The sequence below is a fragment of the Panulirus ornatus genome, chromosome 70 (assembly GCF_036320965.1).
Source record: "Panulirus ornatus isolate Po-2019 chromosome 70, ASM3632096v1, whole genome shotgun sequence".
NCBI classification, from domain to species: Eukaryota; Metazoa; Arthropoda; class Malacostraca; order Decapoda; family Palinuridae; genus Panulirus; species Panulirus ornatus.
In genome coordinates, this window is record NC_092293.1 from 5196492 (window position 1) to 5207374 (window position 10883).

Below are 10883 nucleotides of genomic sequence, written 5' to 3' on the forward strand. Positions count from 1 at the left end.
ATATTATATATATATATATATATTATATATAAAATATAAAATATATATATTATGTGCATTTTTAAACATGACAGCTAGAGACTGAGTGTGATCGAATGGGGCCTTTGTTGTATTTTTCTAGCGCAAACCTCGCAAAACTTTAGGGGGGGAGGGTGTTTTATTCCATGGTGGCGGAGGGGGCGATGAATGAATAAAACAGACAGTATGAATTAGTACATGGTAAAAAAGTATATGTCGTGTGTGTATATATATGTAACATTGAGATGTGTAATATTATATGTACTGAGTGTGGACGTTTAGTGTATACAAAATGTGTATGTGGTGGGTGGGCCATTCTTTCGTCTTTTTTCCTTGCGCAAAACCATCGCAAACGCGGGAGACAGCAAAAAAAGCAAAATGAAAAAATAGAATATATATATATATATACATATAAAATATTATATATATATAATATATATTTTATAATAATATATATATATATCAAAAAAAACCTACGATCAACTTTACAAGACAAACAATATTTCAGAATTTGGGTACATTGTTTTTCATAATTTCGAATATTTTGATGAGAGAGAGAGAGAGAGAGAGAGAGAGAGGAGAGAGAGAGATAGAGAGAGAGAAGAGAGAGAGATGGGGAAGAAAAGAGAGGAGGAAGGAATAAATCAAAGCACACAGGAAAGCTGCTCAGTTCGTGGTTAACTTACATGTTTTCACTAACATCAGAATTAAGTAGTTAAACAAATGCCTTTTCAAAATGCTTGGAACACTTCAATTTGTTCTTGTATGAAAACATACAACTGGACCAAGTCAGTCTTTTATAAAGGTTCAAACTACTAATGATATTAGAATAAAAATGAAAATTAATGTTTACGACGAAAATGGGCCTTGATGGCAAGGCTAAGATTTTTCTATCGTTGTCCATGATAGAAAAGGCTAAGATCATTTATCATTTTTAAGACGCTATGCTAGATAATTCAGCGTTGTCCAGGGATGGTTTAAGCTAAGATCACTTATCGTTGTCCATGATATTAGCTAAATCATTTTTCCTGCCATGATAGCTTCTTTTAAACCATTTACGTGTCCATGATACAGTCTGGCCCAGCCCGACTGTAGGGAAAGAAGACCTCCAAGAAAATACTAGCCAAACTCTAAGAACATTTAAGATCATATAGAACATTACCAGTTGTCTTTTACTTATCAGGAAAATAGTTTGTATGCAAACTCTTAGCTTATAAAAAGGTTTGAAACTCTGATCACCCGAACTCACCACGAGAGGTGTTGCATGTCGAGTTCCATAAATTTTTCCCGTTTTAAACAAAATTTTAATTTCCTTTAAAATAAAGGTCATCCCGCTTTAATCTATGTAAAGATAATAATTTCCTCTAACAAAGTTCTTTCCCCTTTTATTACAATTAAATTTCCTCTAAAACAAAGTTTGTTATTGTGAGGTAATAGTTTGGGAAGGGGGACCCATTTCCCTGCCCTTCCCCTGGTTCCGTTGGCCCCCTCCTCGGTTTCGCCCCCGGCGGACTGACCTCATCACCTTCTTCAGCTCACCATAATAAGTGGGAGAGCTGGTCTCCTGAGGGTCGCTGTGGTCGCTGTTTGGTAAAGATCCTGGAGGCTCCGCACACCCTGCTTCCCTACCAGGATGGACACGTGCCTCATTAATGCCCAAAAAAGAAGACGTCACGGCTGGGGAACGGCTTGCGCTCCCTGACCTCAGGGGCCCAACACAGTCAGGAACATTACCAAACCGCCCTTTCCCCTTTTTAAAGCTCAAGCCGAAGTCGATGATGTGAAACCTGGCTTCTCACCCATCGTCCCCCGGTCACATTCTCCCACCCTTTACTCCATATGACAATGTTTTTTTCTATGGATTTCCATCAGCCGAAAGAGCGACCATGATGGGGGACTCGACCAGTTCCTCGTCCGACCGACATGTTCTCATGTACTTATCATAAGGCTGGCCAGTGTGGCTTAAGATGAACAGTGGGGTTGCGGCACACTGCTGAAGGAGAGGGCCCTCCACCCCACCATCTCCTGTGAATGTCTGCTTCACCCATAGACTTTTCCAACTCACTCCGTCCAGAAGGGTTTTGATAACGCAACACGATCCACGGAAACAACACCTTTTTCAATCTGGCGTTGCCCCCCCGACCCACCTCTCTCATAACCCCCAAAGTAAATCACATCCTTCTGGTCAACTTTACAACAGGAACACTCATTTTGATTCCGGCCTGAGGTGCACTTACCAAATTTTCTTCTTGCCGGAGAGTGTGAAAAGGAAAATTTTGCCCGGTACAAAGTCCCATCCTCAAATAAATGACACTTCCTCGCCGCCGGCCTATATACCCCTGGGTAAGTGACGTCACATAACCATCAATCCAGATTAAAACCCAAACAAATCCTGATATGTAGACATTTATTTAGTTTTGCTGCGATCATTATTTGATGAAATCTAGAGTGTCGAAGAAATAGTCAAGAGGGCCCCAATGGTGTTGAGAGTTGTGGAAAAATGGCTACAGTGTTGAAGGATCTAAATAGTTTTTGAAATACCAATACTTTTTGAATCAATTAAATCATTATAAAAATTTAATAAGAAAAAAAACACTTGACAAAAATTTTAGCCGTTTTAAAGCTCAAAATAAAGGAAATGGGGTTTAAAAGGCTTTTGGGAAATAAATTTTTGGGAATATTACACAGTTACTTTCTGAAAACACACACACACAAAACTAGAAAAAATGCATGAAATAGGGCAATATTGTTTAAAAAATATATTCATAGAAGAAATTTTTAAAGTTTATATAAGAGTGGTTGATGAATGGAAAAAGAAGAATGAGGTCATGGTTAAGGCCCAGACACATACATAAATCTTACAAGTTGTATAATAGTACAGAATGTTCTAGGGGATTTGGCCTGGCGAGTGTAGAACTCCTCCCACACAGAAAATAAAGGTTTTTTACACACTCCAGATTCAGAGTAAACATGTTGAAGGAGAGGTTAAAAACTGAAGATTCAAATCAAAAAACAATAAGAAGTCATGATGAGATGGGAAAGGGATGGTGAATTACAAAAAAAGGTTTTAAACTAAAACATGAACGGTAAATCACTTCCAGTGAAGAAAGTCAAATGGAAAACATAGAAAATGAAAGACCAAAGAGAAAATTTTGGACATCTGGGATAACATTTAATTTTGAGGAAACAAAATTCACCAAATGAGCTTTTGTTAACGCTTCTGGAAAAGTGTAAATAAAAATATAGTAAAATATATATATATATATATATATATATATATATATAATATATTTTTTTTTTTTTCATACTATTCGCCATTTCCCGCATAGCGAGGTAGCGGTTAAAACAAAAAGGACTGGGCCTTTGAGGGAATATCCTCACCTGCCCCCTTCTCTGTTCCTTCTTTTTGGGAAAAATTTAAAAAAAAAAGAGAGGGAGGATTTCCAGCCCCCCGCTCCCCCCTTCCCTTTTTGTCGCCTTCTCCGACACGTAGATACGTGGAAGTATTCTTTCTCCCCTATCCCCAGGGATATATATATATATTAACTTATATATAATATATAAAATATATAATATATATTAAAATATTTTTTATATATTTATTATTATATAAAAAAAATATATATAAATTATATATAAATATATAATATATTTTAAAAATTAAAATATAATAAATATATTATATATATATTATATATATATATATAATATATTATATAATATGTACTCATAAAAAATTTTTTTATTTTTTTTAAAACTATTTGCCATTTCCGCGATAGCAGGTTTCGTAAGAACAAGGACGTGCCTTTGAGGAATAACCTCACCTGCCCCCTTTTCTGTTCCTTCTTTTGGAAAATTAAAAAAAAACGAAGGGGGGATTTCCACCCCCCGCCTCCTTCCCTTTTTTGGGCGCCTTCTACGACACGCAGGAATACGTGAAGTATTCTTTCTCCCCTAACCCCAGGGGTATATATAATATATATATATAATATATATATATAAATAAAATATATATATATATATATAATATATATATATAAAATATAAATAAATATATATATATATAAATATTAAAATATTTTTAATATATATATATATAGTATATATATATATATAAAATATATAATGTATATATATATATATATATATATATATATATATAATATATATATATATATATATAAATATATGATACTCATGTGAGTGTGTGTGTTGTGTGGTGTTGTGTGGTGTGTGTGTGTGTGTACGGATAACTTATAGGCTGGCCGGGTGTACTGGTGAAGATGCCTTTGACCTGAAATGTAAGTTCAAGCCCGTAGGCCGACTTGGACTTAGCTTGAATCCTTTTGTGTTCACTATAACTTCTTTACTACAACTCCTCGTCCTCAATCCCTTTATCTTCACTATGCAAGTTATCATAATCTCACTACAACCTCATCTTCATATGACCTTATCTTGACTAAGCAAGTTTCAAGGAAGGCTTTAGATTTTACCCGCTCACACAAACAACGTACTATACACGGCCCCACGATGTGTAAACTCCCTCCTAATACAGTGCAAATACATGATTACAACACACCTACACACCACCACCACCACTAACAATACACAGAGAAATAACCTTTTCGGTGGCTTTGGATCCGCCTTGAACGTAGTTTGGAGGATTTGTGGGATCAGGCAATAAGTTAAGTTCACTACAATCCAATTCACCAACGTGTATCTTCACTACAGCTTATTTTCCACTAAATATATCTTCCTATACCCTCTTCTTCACTACACCGTTATTTCTACCATACCATCATCATTGCACTCCCTGAGTTCACTAAAAAGTAGTTCTTATCTTCATTACATAATCATTTTGAATAAACTTTACTCTTTAATAACCCTTATCTCAACTACATTCGTATCTCACTACATTCTTTTCTTCACTACAACCTATCTTGACAATAATCCTTATCATCACTATACCTTCTCACTACACTCTCATCATTAACATTATCCTTCTGTTTACCGAACTTAGTTCAAAGTCTGACTTGAACGTAGCTTTGGAAAGTTTGTGTTCCTCATTGTGTTATCTCCTTATTATCATTGTAAAGGCAATTGTCACTACTCCCAACTAAACGTCATCGTCACTACACTCTCATCTTATCATTACTTCTTGATGTTCGATACAAAATTTTAACATATACATTTATCTTCACTAGAGAATAATTTTCATTGCACCTTAATCTAATTACTCCTTGTTTCAGCTACATCCGTATCTTCCATTCATTCTTATATCTTATATTAGTTACATCTTTACAATATCTTATATCTTCTCTGTTCCGTCTTTTGAAAAATTAAATGAGAGTAAAGGATTTCCGGCCTTTTGCTCCCTCCCCTATTAGTCGCCTTGTACGCCACGCAGGAATACGTGGCAAGTATTCTTTCTTCCCTATCCCCAGGATAACAGCATCTGGTGTTCCCAGACGGTCACCCATCCAAGTACTAACCAGACCCAACGTTGCTTAACTTCCTCCTGATCGACGATATATATATATATAATAATATTATATAATATATATATATATATATATATATATATATATATATATATATATATATATATAATAATATATATATATATATATAAGACGAAACAATGAATTTCCCAAATAACAAAAATGGAGGCGCCGGGGTTGAACCCGGGTCCTCTCGCATGCCAAGCGAGTGCTCTACCACTGAGCTACGCCCCCCAAGAACATATTTGTGACATAGTATTATATAAGCACTGAGATTACCACGGCAAAATAGTGTTTGACCGATGTTGCCGACTAGCCGACAAAACAACCACAGGGAAATCTCCATGTTGCTGTCGTGTTTCCCTCTCAATTTTCCACGAAGAAATAGAGTTTTACTTTTATTGTCGTTGCAATAGACTGGAACTAAGCAATAGACTGGAACTAAGCAATAGACTGGAAACAAAGCAATAGACTGGAAGTAAGCAATAGACTGGAACAGAGCAATAGACTGGAACTAAGCAATAGACTGGAACTAAGCAATAGACTGGAACTAAGCTGACCTGGTATGAGTGTCAGAGCCCTCATTATCATCCCTGCTAACTACCGGAACAGATTAAAGTCGTTCCACAACCGATGTCCGGCCCATGTTAACTCTGATGTGCCCAGCAGTTGGAGGATCGCCAGAAGCTTCTGGAAGATTTCAAGGACGTCTTGGTGACCTGACCCTATTCAGATAAGGTCGAAAACCCCAATTTATTGTGAAGATCTCTCACTATACGTTGACGAACATACTGAAATGTTGCACACATGTGATGCGGACAAAATGAAAAAAGAGAAAAAAACAAAAATTATGTCTGGTGTGGGTCTCGAACCCACGACCTGAGTGTATCAGACTCACGCTCTACCACTAGCTAACCAGACAATAGAAAAATACGTCTGTTTCTTCAATTTGAATTAATGAAAACTTTGCGAGGCAGCGTTTAGAAAGAGAGATGTCTTTGACGAAATTTACTTGCTTGGCTCTTTCTTTTGTTCCTTATTATCGAAAGTAAACATACTGGAGGATATATATTTTTTTTTTTTTTTTTTTTTTTTTTTATACTTTGTCGCTGTCTCCCGCGTTTGCGAGGTAGCGCAAGGAAACAGACGAAAGAAATGGCCCAACCCCCCCCCCCCATACACATGTACATACACACGTCCACACACGCAAATATACATACCTACACAGCTTTCCATGGTTTACCCCAGACGCTTCACATGCCTTGATTCAATCCACTGACAGCACGTCAACCCCTGTATACCACATCGCTCCATTTCACTCTATTCCTTGCCCTCCTTTCACCCTCCTGTATGTTCAGTCCCCGATCACACAAAATCTTTTTCACTCCATCTTTCCACCTCCAATTTGGTCTCCCTCTTCTCCTCGTTCCCTCCACCTCCGACACATATATCCTCTTGGTCAATCTTTCCTCACTCATTCTCTCCATGTGCCCAAACCATTTCAAAACACCCTCTTCTGCTCTCTCAACCACGCTCTTTTTATTTCCACACATCTCTCTTACCCTTACGTTACTTACTCGATCAAACCACCTCACACCACACATTGTCCTCAAACATCTCATTTCCAGCACATCCATCCTCCTGCGCACAACTCTATCCATAGCCCACGCCTCGCAACCATACAGCATTGTTGGAACCACTATTCCTTCAAACATACCCATTTTTGCTTTCCGAGATAATGTTCTCGACTTCCACACATTTTTCAAGGCTCCCAAAATTTTCGCCCCCTCCCCCACCCTATGATCCACTTCCGCTTCCATGGTTCCATCCGCTGACAGATCCACTCCCAGATATCTAAAACACTTCACTTCCTCCAGTTTTTCTCCATTCAAACTCACCTCCCAATTGACTTGACCCTCAACCCTACTGTACCTAATAACCTTGCTCTTATTCACATTTACTCTTAACTTTCTTCTTCCACACACTTTACCAAACTCAGTCACCAGCTTCTGCAGTTTCTCACATGAATCAGCCACCAGCGCTGTATCATCAGCGAACAACAACTGACTCACTTCCCAAGCTCTCTCATCCCCAACAGACTTCATACTTGCCCCTCTTTCCAGGACTCTTGCATTTACCTCCCTAACAACCCCATCCATAAACAAATTAAACAACCATGGAGACATCACACACCCCTGCCGCAAACCTACATTCACTGAGAACCAATCACTTTCCTCTCTTCCTACACGTACACATGCCTTACATCCTCGATAAAAACTTTTCACTGCTTCTAACAACTTGCCTCCCACACCATATATTCTTAATACCTTCCACAGAGCATCTCTATCAACTCTATCATATGCCTTCTCCAGATCCATAAATGCTACATACAAATCCATTTGCTTTTCTAAGTATTTCTCACATACATTCTTCAAAGCAAACACCTGATCCACACATCCTCTACCACTTCTGAAACCGCACTGCTCTTCCCCAATCTGATGCTCTGTACATGCCTTCACCCTCTCAATCAATACCCTCCCATATAATTTACCAGGAATACTCAACAAACTTATACCTCTGTAATTTGAGCACTCACTCTTATCCCCTTTGCCTTTGTACAATGGCACTATGCACGCATTCCGCCAATCCTCAGGCACCTCACCATGAGTCATACATACATTAAATAACCTTACCAACCAGTCAACAATACAGTCACCCCCTTTTTTAATAAATTCCACTGCAATACCATCCAATCCTGCTGCCTTGCCGGCTTTCATCTTCCGCAAAGCTTTTACTACCTCTTCTCTGTTTACCAAATCATTTTCCCTAACCCTCTCACTTTGCACACCACCTCGACCAAAACACCCTATATCTGCCACTCTGTCATCAGACACATTCAACAAACCTTCAAAATACTCATTCCATCTCCTTTTTATATATATATATATATATATATATATATATATATATATATATATATATATATATATATATATATATATATATATACATATATATATATATATATATGTATATATATATATTGGAAAGGATCACAATTTTGCACGTGATCAAGTATATTCTTATGAGTCCATGGGTAAAATAAACACGATAAGTTCCCAAGTGCACTTTCGTCTAAAACTCCCATCATTAGGGAAGACACAAGAGAGAAATATAACAGTCAGTTTATATACAACGAAGAGACGTAGCTAGGACGCCATATGGTAAACATGTGATTGTCCAAGACAGACAACAAGCGTATCATAAACTTATTATGTGGACAAGAAAGTGAATTGTTCACAAATTTTATCAACATTAAAGTTATCCAATTTGTATAGACCATCACTAATATTAAGATTATAATTCTTTGTGTATTCAGTAATAGAAGATTCAATGATATTTCTCGTGGTACTTGAGTTAGAGTTAATAACTGAGATGGCATTATTAACTCTAATTCCAGTACCACGAGAAATATCATTGAATCTTCTATTATTAAATACACAAAGAATTATAAACCTTAAGGAAACAACATGGTGGTCAAAAATAAGCTTTAGGAATGAAGTTTATGAATGGAATATCAGTGAGACGATCCAAATGACGAATGAATGAGAGCGTAGTCAACATACAATATAAAAGGACATATTATGAATGGCAACCAGGCAAGTAACGGCCCAACTGAATGGAAGGATTTAAAAGTTCGCGTTATATGACGAATTTTGATAGATTATCCAAATTTCCATTCCAGTTATGAAACTTGATGGTTGTATTCAGTTCTAGAGACAAAGTTTAAATGTTTGTGTTTCAGAGATGAGCCCCAACGGATATCGTTAAATTAACTGACATTAAAATTTGTCAATTAAGTGAATCATTTTGTACAATAGCTGTAATTTGACAGAGTTAAAAGTTCGCATTTTCATTACAATTCTAATTTAAAAGTTTGAGCTTCAATGATGGTTTGCACAAGCTTAACGTACATTTAAGTTTTGTGTTTATATGACGTATCTCAAAGGACTCTGGTAAAATAACGCAGCTGGAAGGTTTACGTTCAAATGACGGTGTTTAAATGTTTATTGATGAATGGTAGATTTAAATGGATAGATTTTAAGTTCGCGTTTTCATGAGCGACCTTAAACCTTGTGGTTGAATGTCACAGTTTAAATGTTGGTATGTACAATGTTGACCAGATGGCGGTAGTGTGTAGACACAGCCATACCAGGTCGTATTTATCATCATTAAAGTCACCTTCCTTACTTACTTATGGCGGCGATGAAATTCACTGGTTCTTGATTGTGCACCAATTAACCTATCAGATAATGGTACAATGTTTGCCTGGTGTTGCATATATCACGTCTGTGATATATGCAACATATATGCCTGTGACGTCACGATGCCCCGCCTCCAGCCTGGCGCCGCTCTATGTGTGTGTGTGTGTGTGTGTGTGTGTGTGTGTGTGTGTGATTACAATTTGTGTTTTACGGGTGGGAGTTTACAATTGAACTGTTCCGTCTCTTAACTTTGTAAGTATATATTATGTCGTTACTCCTATGTGCTGTCTTACATACACACACACACACACACACAGACACACACACACACACACACACATATAACCTATAATATTATCAAGTATTTTCTTCAGACGGATATCTTACACCTTGATTATAAAAGACAAAGAAAAATTTATAAAAACATATACATATATTTCCACACGTGTAGATATATGTTATGTATTGAAATGTGGCGGAAAAATGCCTTATATATTAACAAACGTGATTGAGGACTTAAAGAATCTGGTACAAACATAATGGTTATTGTGATAAATGATTTATTTATGATAAATATGTATTGTGTTGCATTATAATGGTTGTTCAGAACCAAGGTTCTTAAACCTGAATTCGTAACATTGTATAAGAAATAAAGAAATTTTGAAAATATGAACATTTATAATCATAAACCTAAGAATATATTTTCCTCTAGTTATCCAAAACAAAATCCAATACAAAGATCTAGTTTAAGGCAGGAATATTTCATCTTTTAACAAAATATTTATCTCTACGTCCCTTATCTTTCATCATCATTTCTTATGTTTACTATCAAGAAATGTCTTTTATCTAACATGAAAAATTCTGTATAGGTATTTGATTAATGTTCTTCAACGACGCGTTGTATAACTCTTCGTTAGTGAAGTTCATTTCGTGTAATGGATCATGCATTACAAAGTTGTGTCTATCCACACAAGTGTTACACGTCCCGGGTAAAGATATATTCTAGAGATAGTGTATATTGTTCCGGAACACGTGTGTCTGTGCTCACATGTTCGTGCATATAATGTGTGTGTGTGTGTCCTTGTGTATGGTGTTGTTA

The 10883-nt window shown here is 36.6% G+C and overlaps 1 non-coding gene across 1 annotated transcript; it reads right to left on the reverse strand.

The window, feature by feature from the left end:
- Positions 1-6370: 6370 nt before the first annotated feature.
- Positions 6371-6440, reverse strand: TRNAI-GAU (transfer RNA isoleucine (anticodon GAU)). The gene has a single exon. It is a non-coding gene; the product is annotated as a tRNA-Ile (tRNA).
- Between the last annotated feature and the right edge of the window lie 4443 nt (positions 6441-10883).